The 10,431-nt window shown below is 36.3% G+C and overlaps 1 pseudogene; it reads left to right on the forward strand.

The window, feature by feature from the left end:
* The first annotated feature begins 8,929 nt into the window (after nt 1–8,929).
* On the forward strand, nt 8,930–9,842 carry LOC117615690 (annotated as a pseudogene).
* Nucleotides 9,843–10,431: the final 589 nt, after the last annotated feature.

Here is a 10,431-nt window from a genome sequence, read left to right on the forward strand (position 1 = left end):
CTTTAAAGAAATTACGGTCATGCCACTGAACTTGTTTTGCTCGTAACTTTTTCGTTACAACTCCGAATCGAGCCCACTACGTGTCTACGGACGCATCTCAGTATGATCTAACACTGCTCCAAACTCTTTTTGGATAAGAAAATGACTAAAATACCCCTACCCCAAGGGTAAATTCGTAATTTCACTTAAATAATTTAAATAAGTGATTAAATTTGGAGTTGGGGTGTTACAGACGACGCCAAACTATTGATGCTATTTTTGAGAGGGTCAATTTAGAGAGAAGTGGGTAGTCTTCAATAGAGGAGAAGGTAAGGACCTTCGGTAAGGGAAGAGCCTGCAGAAGACAAAATAGGAGAAACAGTCGTTAAGCTTCATAAGCCGGTGTGGTGCCGACCGAAGGCTCTCCGATGTCTAAGTCAGTTAAGAGTGGTAAATTTGGCAGAGTAATAGTAAAAGTGAGAGAGTAGTTATCTTTTTTACTTGGGTACTGTTCCCTATTTATAGGGACGTGAAAGTAGGAGGTTTGCACAAAGTTTCGATGTAAGACTTTGTCCAAGTCGTGTGGTGGTGACACGTGTCTTGGAGATTAAGTTCGGCAGTTGAGAGTTTGGCAGTCGAGAGCTTCAGCAGGTTTCTGGCACCTCAGAAGAATGTCTTCCTTCGGCAGAGGAGAAGGCGTGTCTGCCTTGGTGCTAGTCGCTTTGAAGCTGGATATGCTCGGTTGATAACGGTGTAAACATACTTGATAATACCGTGGCCAAATGAATCATCATATTATAGAAAGAACGAACCCTTAGAATTGAATTGGAATTTTATTATCAAAATCAACTCAATACATAGAAAAGGATTATTATGGCGAAGTCGGAATCCTAATTTTCATCCATTATTTTCAAAACCAGTTTCCAACCTTTGTTAATTTTATTTTCTTGATTTTCAACACTTGGATTAAAATTGAGTAATCTTATTTTTGGCTACTTTAGTACTTTTAATATTTCGTTTTTATTTTCTAGTTTTCTTAAGGTATTCATATTTGGAATTAATTGATAAACTTTACCAATCTCTGTGGGAACGAATCTTGTATTTGCTTGCTATAATATCATATTGATTCGTGCACTGGCGAGATATAACTTTTTAAGGAGAGTACTTCTGAGTGATGTGTGAGGTTTTTCAAAAAAAGTACGCCATCAGGTTTATGTGAACGGACGTGATAGAGTCACTTTACTAATTCCATATATGGCGTCATATTGATACCTTATTGAACAAAATTTCAGTTCAAAGATCTAGACGCACACACCCATGATGACTTGAAACCATTGCCCAATTATTATATATGTAGATTATTATAACAAAACCGATACTTTCAAGGATATATATGAAAGGAAACTAATACTTGTATTATTATAAATTAGATGAAGAACATTAAGGAAATATACTTCTAATGTTGGTTATTGCAAAATATATTGTTACATTTAAAATGAAAGTGAGTTATCAAAATATTCCGAACATTCACGGGAGATACTTGTTGATGGAGGTTATTGAAGTTGAAGTTAACAAGGATATATAGTTAGGGTTGAGAGGAAAGTGAGTTATTAAAAGCACTTTGGAGTTTTTCAGTATGAAATGGATGATTTACAGCTTCCCTAAGTTTTATAACATCACAAGGAGCTCGAAGCAATTTTTGGGGCATTTTTCCGATTTTCCTACTATTTATTACCATTTATTAAAAGAATTTTGCACTAAAAAATTCAAAATTAACGCAATAATACACATGGTGCAACCTGAGCCGATAGTCTTTCAGCAGGTGCACACATGTACGTCAGTCAACATGGCCAACATACACGTGCATCACCTTAAACCAAAAAACACTCACACGGGAGATATTTGTTCAGTAGGGCAACATATACGTGCATCACCTTGAACCAAAATATACTATCACATGATGCCATTTCCATCGATTGCAACAAATCCTGAAGGCATGATTTATATTTTCTTTGGTAAATTACTCAAATAGTCCTCAAACTTGTATGAGGGCAAATTCTACCATTTGAGTAATTTACACCAGTCCTTGTTGTTATAAGTGTTGCAGTGTTCGAATCTTCCCATAGTTTAACATATCTACTTTATGTCTTGAAACAGAGAAAACTCGGCTTAATTCTTGTCTCAAAGCATCCTTGGTTCCTTTGTTATCAATGTTGATATGTTGATTCAAAGAACACGAAAATTCTAGTGCATCTTCTTTTAACTAACTAATTTCGTACGTACATGCCAAGTTGTCCAAGTAGATATGCCACTTCCAGATAGTCTGCCGTGGACACAATACACATCCTATGTAACGCTTCCACATTACCTTGCATGAAAAAAAAACTTCAAAGGCTTCTCTAAATATCGACTTAGGGTTTGCACATGCCCTGCATTAGTGCAAGAAAAATTGGACTGTAGAATTGGCATGATATCAGCTAGGATGGTCTAGGTACTTTGCCATTGAAATGATGTTCGACACTTGTGGAGTATTTGACAAAGTATGAAATAGTAGGCACATAGAAGCCAGACGAAAGAGATCTTCCGATAATGGAGTCACCACATATAACATCACTTTAAACTAAGCTAACTCCAGGATGAAGGCTTAGGACATATTCAAATGGAGATGCTTCCTTCTTTTTCCTCTGATTGTAGTGAAATGTTTCCAATTCATTGAAAGTGTTTTGGAATGGAGCGATATGGGGAGTTTAAAAGGGGAGAAATGAAAATATATGGGGTTTTGCTTTTGTTTTAGCTTCTGTTTTTAGTGTTAGAGCAACTCCACCCATTTGCCCTTAGCCATGGCAAGGGTGGAGCTAGGGCAGCCACTATTCACGTGAATAGTGGCTGCCCTTCCAAATAGTATTTTGTGTTTTCACCCATTGCCATGGCTAAGGGCAATTACTATTCATTTTTTTTGTTTTTTTCACAAATTTTTTAATAAAAATAATTAATTTAGATAATATTTTCGGATAATATTTTTGGGTTCGTACATATCAATATTTATTATAAAATTCATATCTCAATTGGATAAAATTTTGGTATTTATAGAAGAAAAAAAAAAGAGTATTTTTTTTAAAAAAAATTCAATTTTTTATTGCACAAAAATTGGCTGCCGTTGGATTGGAGAAAAAAATCTGATCGGAGAGCCCAGAGTGCGACACGTGGACTTTTAGTGGTACTGTAGCGCCAGACACTGTAGCACTGCGGCACTGTAGCGATGACGTCAGCACCAAAACGAGGGCTGGAGCTCGGGCCAACCTTGCCCTCGGGCCAGCCCAGGTTGCTGGGTCCCACCTTGCGCTCGGGCCTGGGCTGCGCGCTGGAACACCTTTTTTTTTTTTTTTCTCCCCTAGCCTCGGGCTGGGCTGTGCCGCTGGAGTTGGTCTTATGAGTTGGTGTTTCGAACCGGGGTTTTACTTTTTAAATCATTATTTAAACAACATCCCATTGAGAATTGGGAAAAAGCCAAAGTGGGTTGCTATCAACTGGCTGCCTACGGGTGCTTGCTTAAGCAACCACTTTACTGGCACCCTTTAAAGGATAAACTGATGGATTATTGATTAGTGATAAAAGGTCTCATAAAATACTTTTTCATTTTCCCGCACTAAACCAACCTTAGTAAGCTTATTCAAATCGAACCAATGCTGATGGATTCTTAGCCAACTAGTTACCTTCAATGAATTAGAATTAAAATAATATATTGCAAGAAGTGTCATATATTTGTAGCAATTTTCAAATTAATATTTTGTTGATTAAATATTATATTGCCTTTTTGCAATGCAAAACTAATGTGCTCAAATATTCGACATTTATCTATGATATTTCTCCATGTTTACACCTTTGTTTTGCTCTTTTATATAGGTTTTACATTCTTTTATTACTTTTTTAGGTAATCACAAGCGAATGGTGGAAAATGAGCTAAAAAGAGAATGTTGAGTTTGAAGGGCCTGTGCAGATCAGTCAAGTTCACGGATTATACTATACTGACTCAGGAAGAACCAGAAGCTGAGCCACATATGCTTGAAAAGCTACGGATGTCTATTTTCAGAGGAATTTTACAGTTTATGAATATCATTTTTCTAGTAGAAGTTATGGTGGTTTTAGTATAAGTAGTTCGGGCTGCGCGGGAATCTGCAATCTTTTTTGAAGTCCAAGTTTTGAGGCCCAAATCACATCAACTGGGCCAATGACGAATATTCCTATTTCCCAGGGGTTTATATGTTTGAGTAAAAAATATGTAGGGTTTTCAGAAACGTAGAGAATATAAGGAGCAAAAACGTTATTTTGAGAGGGAAAAAAAAAGGGCGGCTGCTATGCAAATAAGGAGCTGATTTTGGAGTCATAAAAATAGAAAAGAGAAAGTTGAAGAAGAGGGCAGCCACACCATCCCATTCTCCTCCATCCTTCAAGGTTCCAAGGTCTGAAAGGCGTAGGAAGCAAGGAGAAACGTCAAGGCATCATCCAATCACTTTGGCTGACCAACACATCATCAAAGAGCTATCTTCTTCCTCTTTTTATTTTCTGTTTTGTATGTTCTTGCTGTCTATTTAAATTATGGGTAACTAAGTACTTTAGTTAGGGCTCGATTGAAGCCCTAATCATGTTTCTTTAAGGATTTCGATATGCCTTTGCTGTAAATTACTTTTGTGATGCTTAATTGATTAATTTCAAATTATATTTTACTCTTTACATACGTTATGTTATGCTTGATCACCATATGCATGCTGTGTATTGAGTTTGTTACATAGGTAAATTTAGATGATCGAGTCTTGTGCCTGTGAGAGAGTAACAAAGAACTAGTTATAAGTTCTTGAAATTATTCATCATGAATAACTAGAATAGATACCATGTTCTAGGAGTTGTGTGTTTGTCGATTTCCATTGTGTTATGCATTCTTAAAGTGTAACTTAGTAGATACCATGCTAAACACTTTAAGAATGAAAAGAGTTAGTGTAGATACCCATGCCTAACTTGTTGCTTAGGGAAATCAATAATTTAAAGAGTAGATATCATGCCTTTAGGTTGACAAACATGAGCATCTAAAATCTGTTTTGTAGCATTGTGCATGTCGTTTGCTTAAGGAGAAGATTAGAGGTGAACATCGAATCCCTAACTGGTTTTCTCATTGTTTTAACCTTAATCCAATTCTCTTTTTAATCAAACACAGTTTTTAATATTTTGCTTCGAAATTTTCAGTTTTCAAAATCATCTTACAATCATTTTTTTGAACACCTTGTCTACACCGAGTGCCTTTGTGTATTGCAACTGAACTTTGATTAGAAATCTTAGGGTTTTGAAATAAGTTTTTTTTGGGTTTTCTTTCACTTTTGCATTCTTAGTTTGTGCCATTTAGTTAGTGGTTCTAGGAAATGAATTTTAAACACATATTAATCCAATCCTTGTGGGAATGATCTTGTATTTGCTTTCTATACTATTTGTCTGATCTTGTGCACTTGTGAGTTAAAACATTTTTTTTCAACACCTTGTCTACACCGAGTGCCTTTGTGTATTGCACCTGAACTTTTATTAGAAATCTTAAGGTTTTGAAATAAGTTTTTTTGGGTTTTCTTTCACTTTTGCATCCTTAGTTTGTGCCATTTAGTTAGTAGTTCTAGGAAATGAATTTTAAACACATATTAATCCAATCCTCGTGGGAATGATCTCGTATTTGCTTTCTATACTATTTGTCTGATCTTGTGCACTTGCGAGTTAATTAATTTTTAGGTTGCTATTTGTACAACAAAACAATTAAATAATACAACTGAGTATAAAAGGTGGCACAATCCTGACGGTACAAGTGTCCAGATCGTTACCAACCCATCCAAACACACCAACAAAGGATATAATTCAATTTGGATAGAGATGAGAGAGATATGAATGAGAAGAGGTGTGAGTGAGAAGATTTGAGTGAGAAAGGGTACGAGTGAGAAGATTCATCATGTCTTCGTCTTCATCTACCACTTAAACAAAGAGGTGTCAATATTGTGGAGTTGCAATGGTGTTTCAGGTTTCGAAATCAGATAAAAATCAGGGGAAACCATTTTGGAAGTGCCTAACCGCCTATGTAATTTTTCATTTCCATAACGTGTATATCTAGAGAACCTACGTCTAACTCTGACACACTTGTTCTGCATATATGATATCTCTAATTAAAGAGCCAGCAGGTGCAATGGATTTGAACGGATTGATGTAACCTCCCCTCAGGCAGAACACCAAGATGACACGTACGAGGCTAAGGTGCTGAATATGCTCAAGTCCATTAAGGACATGGTTTTAGTTTTATTACTTGTCTCAATTATCAACTTATTTGTCCTTTTAATGACCAATTAAGTGCACAATTTCAAGGGTTGTAAAAGTTCTTCACAAAATGACCTATTGTGTGAGGCCACACGACATCCTTTCCACTTTGGTACTACCCAATTGCCAGATAGATTGTTTTGGTTTAAAAAATGTTTTTTCTACTTGAAATGAAACATTGGTTGAAAATGTTGTGGAAAATTATCTACATATGTTGTTTTTAATATACGGATTTGCAGTTTTTGCCACTTTGCTTGCATCTAATTAGTTGTTTTAGGGAACTCCCGATATAATGATGTTACTCTTAATACTACCCCTAAAAGGCTCAGTCATTTTAAAATTATCTACAGCACTAATGTATTAAAGTTAGTATCAATAATACATAGTCTCAACTATCATAAAATGTTTAAGACAAAAAAACAAAAAAAAAAATCATCACAAAATGTTCAACTAATAATTATTTGTAAGCATCTCCTGCAATATCTCTGCAATCAACTTCAACTAGAAAAACGGCATGTTATGTGAGGTGCAACTAGTTAAAGGAATCACTGGGCTCAGAAACTCAATGTATTTCAACACGAACATGCCACAATATCCTTTGAAGCAAAAGAAAAACCCAATCCATTCAAGTAATATATTCGAGCATAATTGACCATTTAAAGTAATAAAATTAAATTAATAAGTTGTGCTCACTCATTAGACTGTTGTGGGACACCACTAGTCTCGGTTGCAATTGTTTGCGTGAACGCCGAATTCATAAAAGTCCATAGCTTTAAAATATTTGGAAGCGAATTTGAAAGCGAGGCTCTTCCTTTAGGATCTCATCCTGAATAAGTGAAACCATTGAATAGTACACTTTGATTTCACAATTAATGAGATCAATCATTAGAGCTACTAAATGCTTATACTTCGTCAACATACAAGGGGCATAAACCTTATATATGCTCTGCCAACTCATCTCGCACGCAGGAAGCTCGCCATTCACAACTTTGAGTAAACTGTTTCTAATTTTCCACCCGACCTACTTTGTTTTTCTTTTATTATCCACAAAGAAAGTATGGATGTGATTTTATAAAATAGAAAACAGAAGTTGTAAACATCTTCACAAAGCAAGTATAGATATAATATGTCATTATTAATAAATAGAATCCGCTCCATGTATATAATATATAGAATATAGTGCCAAAACTTGTGTCAAAAACATAGTGCCACGAATCCGCCCCATGTATATAATATATAGAATATATACGTTAATATTATATCATGGTCGCTCTGCAGCAGCAAATAAATCAGAACCAGTTACCAATTGCAGTTAAGAATACTGATTGATTTTTTTGGTTTTCTTGCTCCCTCATGGTCACTCATGTTTCCATACATACCTACATATAGAATGTTTTGTTTTGTTGGTTGAACCTACCTCCAAATTTTCTGCATCTTGCTAAACATGAGCATTGTTTATACCATATATGACCAGGCTCTTCGGACCACGAGGCCCATGAAGCTCAATAACGCCCATAAAACGCCTTTGGCCATAGAAACCTTCATTCCATGAAAAGACACTACAAATCGGATAGTGGCCAAGGACACGTGGCAGCCATACTGGCCATGCCCATGAATCCCACATTGAAATACCATGCCAAGGTGTTGCATATATTTGCCTATAAATAGGGTACTTGCCCTATTACACAGGTAATGACAATTTGATCACCCGAATCATATTTGTTTACTCCATTCTTATCTGACTTAAGCTTCGAAGAGCCTTCGCTTGGTACCACACCGGTGCAAAGGGCTTCACCCTTGTCTCCCCATTTTTTACAGGTCACTCCCTGTCTACCGAAGGTCCATGAGTTACCAAAGGCATTTTTTTCTCTAAGTTGGTTTCAATTTTGGCTGTCCATTTTTTAGCATCAACAGTTTAGTGCCTTCTGTGGAAATCGTTACTAAACATCCCATATCTTCACGAAGTTAAGATGGAATATCCCCCATCTCCATTTTTTAACATCAACAATTTAACGTCGTCTCTTGCACTTGCTCATTTTAAACAGTTGTTCTCTTTTTGAAGAACACAATTTTTTTTTTCTCGTTTGAGAGAGAGATGCAAAATCCAAAAATATAAATACTATTAAAAACACCAAACAAGAAAAACATTTGTAACTGGTCTCAATGTCCCTTACGAATAATGGGCAGCTATCTAGCGAGAACAACTATATGAGAACATCTAATGGCTCTACGAAAAGCAATTTTAAGTGAAACAGTTGAACTAGAATGAGGCCCAAAACTTGCGCATGCTCATTTTAAACAGTTGTTCTCTTTCTTGAAAAACACAAATTTTTTTTTCTCGTTTGAGAGAGAGATGCAAAATCCAAAAATATAAACGGTATTAAAGACACCAATCAAGAAAAACAGTTGTAATGAGTCTCAATGTTCCTTATGAATGATGGGCGTTTATCTAGTGAGAATAGCTATAGGAAAACATTATATGAGAACATTATTGAATCTAATATAAGTGAAACAGTTGCATTTCAACGAGGCCCAAAACTTAAGCGTGCTCATATTAAACAGCTGCTCTCTTTCTTGAGTAACACTATTTTTTTTCTGGTTTGAGAGAGAGAGAGAGAGAGAGAGAGAGAGAGAGAGTGAAGTGTGAATGGGAAGGAGAAAGGGAGTTGTGAACTTTGACGAGTCACCGCCGGATGACTTTGATCCGGCGAATCCGTACATGTACCCGGTGTCTATGCTGGAGATGAGGGAGCACATAATGTGAGAGAAGTGGATCGACATCCAGAAGTGCCGCCACCTCATCCACCAGTACCTCGAGTCCACTCGTGGCATTGGTTGGGGCAAGGACCATCGTCCTCTTGAGTTCCATGGTCCGCCTCCCTACCCTACCTTACCTTATCCTCTCCTTTCCTATCATATCATTTCCCCTCTTTTTCTTAATTAATTCACCTTTTCTTTTTCCTTTTGTAAATTTCAGGTCCTAAGGTGGAGGCTGTTAGGCCGACTGATCCTTACTTGTTTGAGGTATTCCATCTTATTTTTTATTTGAAGCTCTCAATTTGTGAATGAAATTGCCATGGGTATAGCGTTTCTTCAAGATTTGGCGTTGTGTTGCCTCATGGAATTGCAATTTATGACTGTCAAATTCCCTTGAAGTTCCATTTTGTGGGCCAAAATTTTGATCAAATTAGGAACTTTTCAGTTCAATTGTTGGTTTTTTTTTGCTGCGAAGCTACACTGGGTTTTGCTTGTGCATTGATGAAATTCATGCTCATTTGAATTGAAACACAGAGTGGGTTGATGGATGATGGAACCAAACTTTCTTTGCTGGGAACATGGATGGCTTTGTTTGTGATATTTGCTGGAAGGAAGTTCGCTCAACCAATTAAGGTAGTTTTCCAGTTCAGTTACCATTTGAGATTAATAATAATGGCCAAAACATTTTGTTAATGAACTGTCTTTCACTTTCAAGGATGACATTGGTGACAAGATATCAATTAATTACTGGACCTAGTTCCATTGCAGTCCAAAAATATTAGACAATATTATGCTCAAATTTTAGAATAAATAAGTAAAGTCAAAATGTCATTTTTGACCCCTGTCGTTTATCATTTTTATTAGGGCTAATGTCAAAATATCCCCTTGGGATTTGGGGTCATTCTCAATTTGAATTCCAGAGGTTCAATTTGATCAATTTACGTCCCCAATGTTTTAAGATTTGATCAATTTACACATTCCGTTACTTTGACTGTCTAGTCTTCAGTTAAATGAATGGCGTGGTAGATGAAGGACCTACTTATGTGCTGATGTGTCAATAAAAATAATTAAAACATCAATATTATTTTTTTAAACTTTTAAAACATAACTAAAAAAACCAAAAAAAAAAAAAAAAAATCTCTCCCCAGCCATATTCTCCGACCCACAACCCTTCCCCGATCCACACTCTTCTTCCTTCCTCTCCCTATCTTTTTGTCAACAACCCAACATTCATGAGGCTCTTGATTGTTAAACCCATAATTGCGATTGGACCATTCACCATTTCACTATACATATTGAACCCGAAATCCAACTTGAACCCACCCAATGTCATCTCCTTAAGCGGCACCAATGGAA

This window comes from Prunus dulcis, chromosome 1, assembly GCF_902201215.1.
Source record: "Prunus dulcis chromosome 1, ALMONDv2, whole genome shotgun sequence".
In the NCBI taxonomy this organism is placed as follows: domain Eukaryota; kingdom Viridiplantae; phylum Streptophyta; class Magnoliopsida; order Rosales; family Rosaceae; genus Prunus; species Prunus dulcis.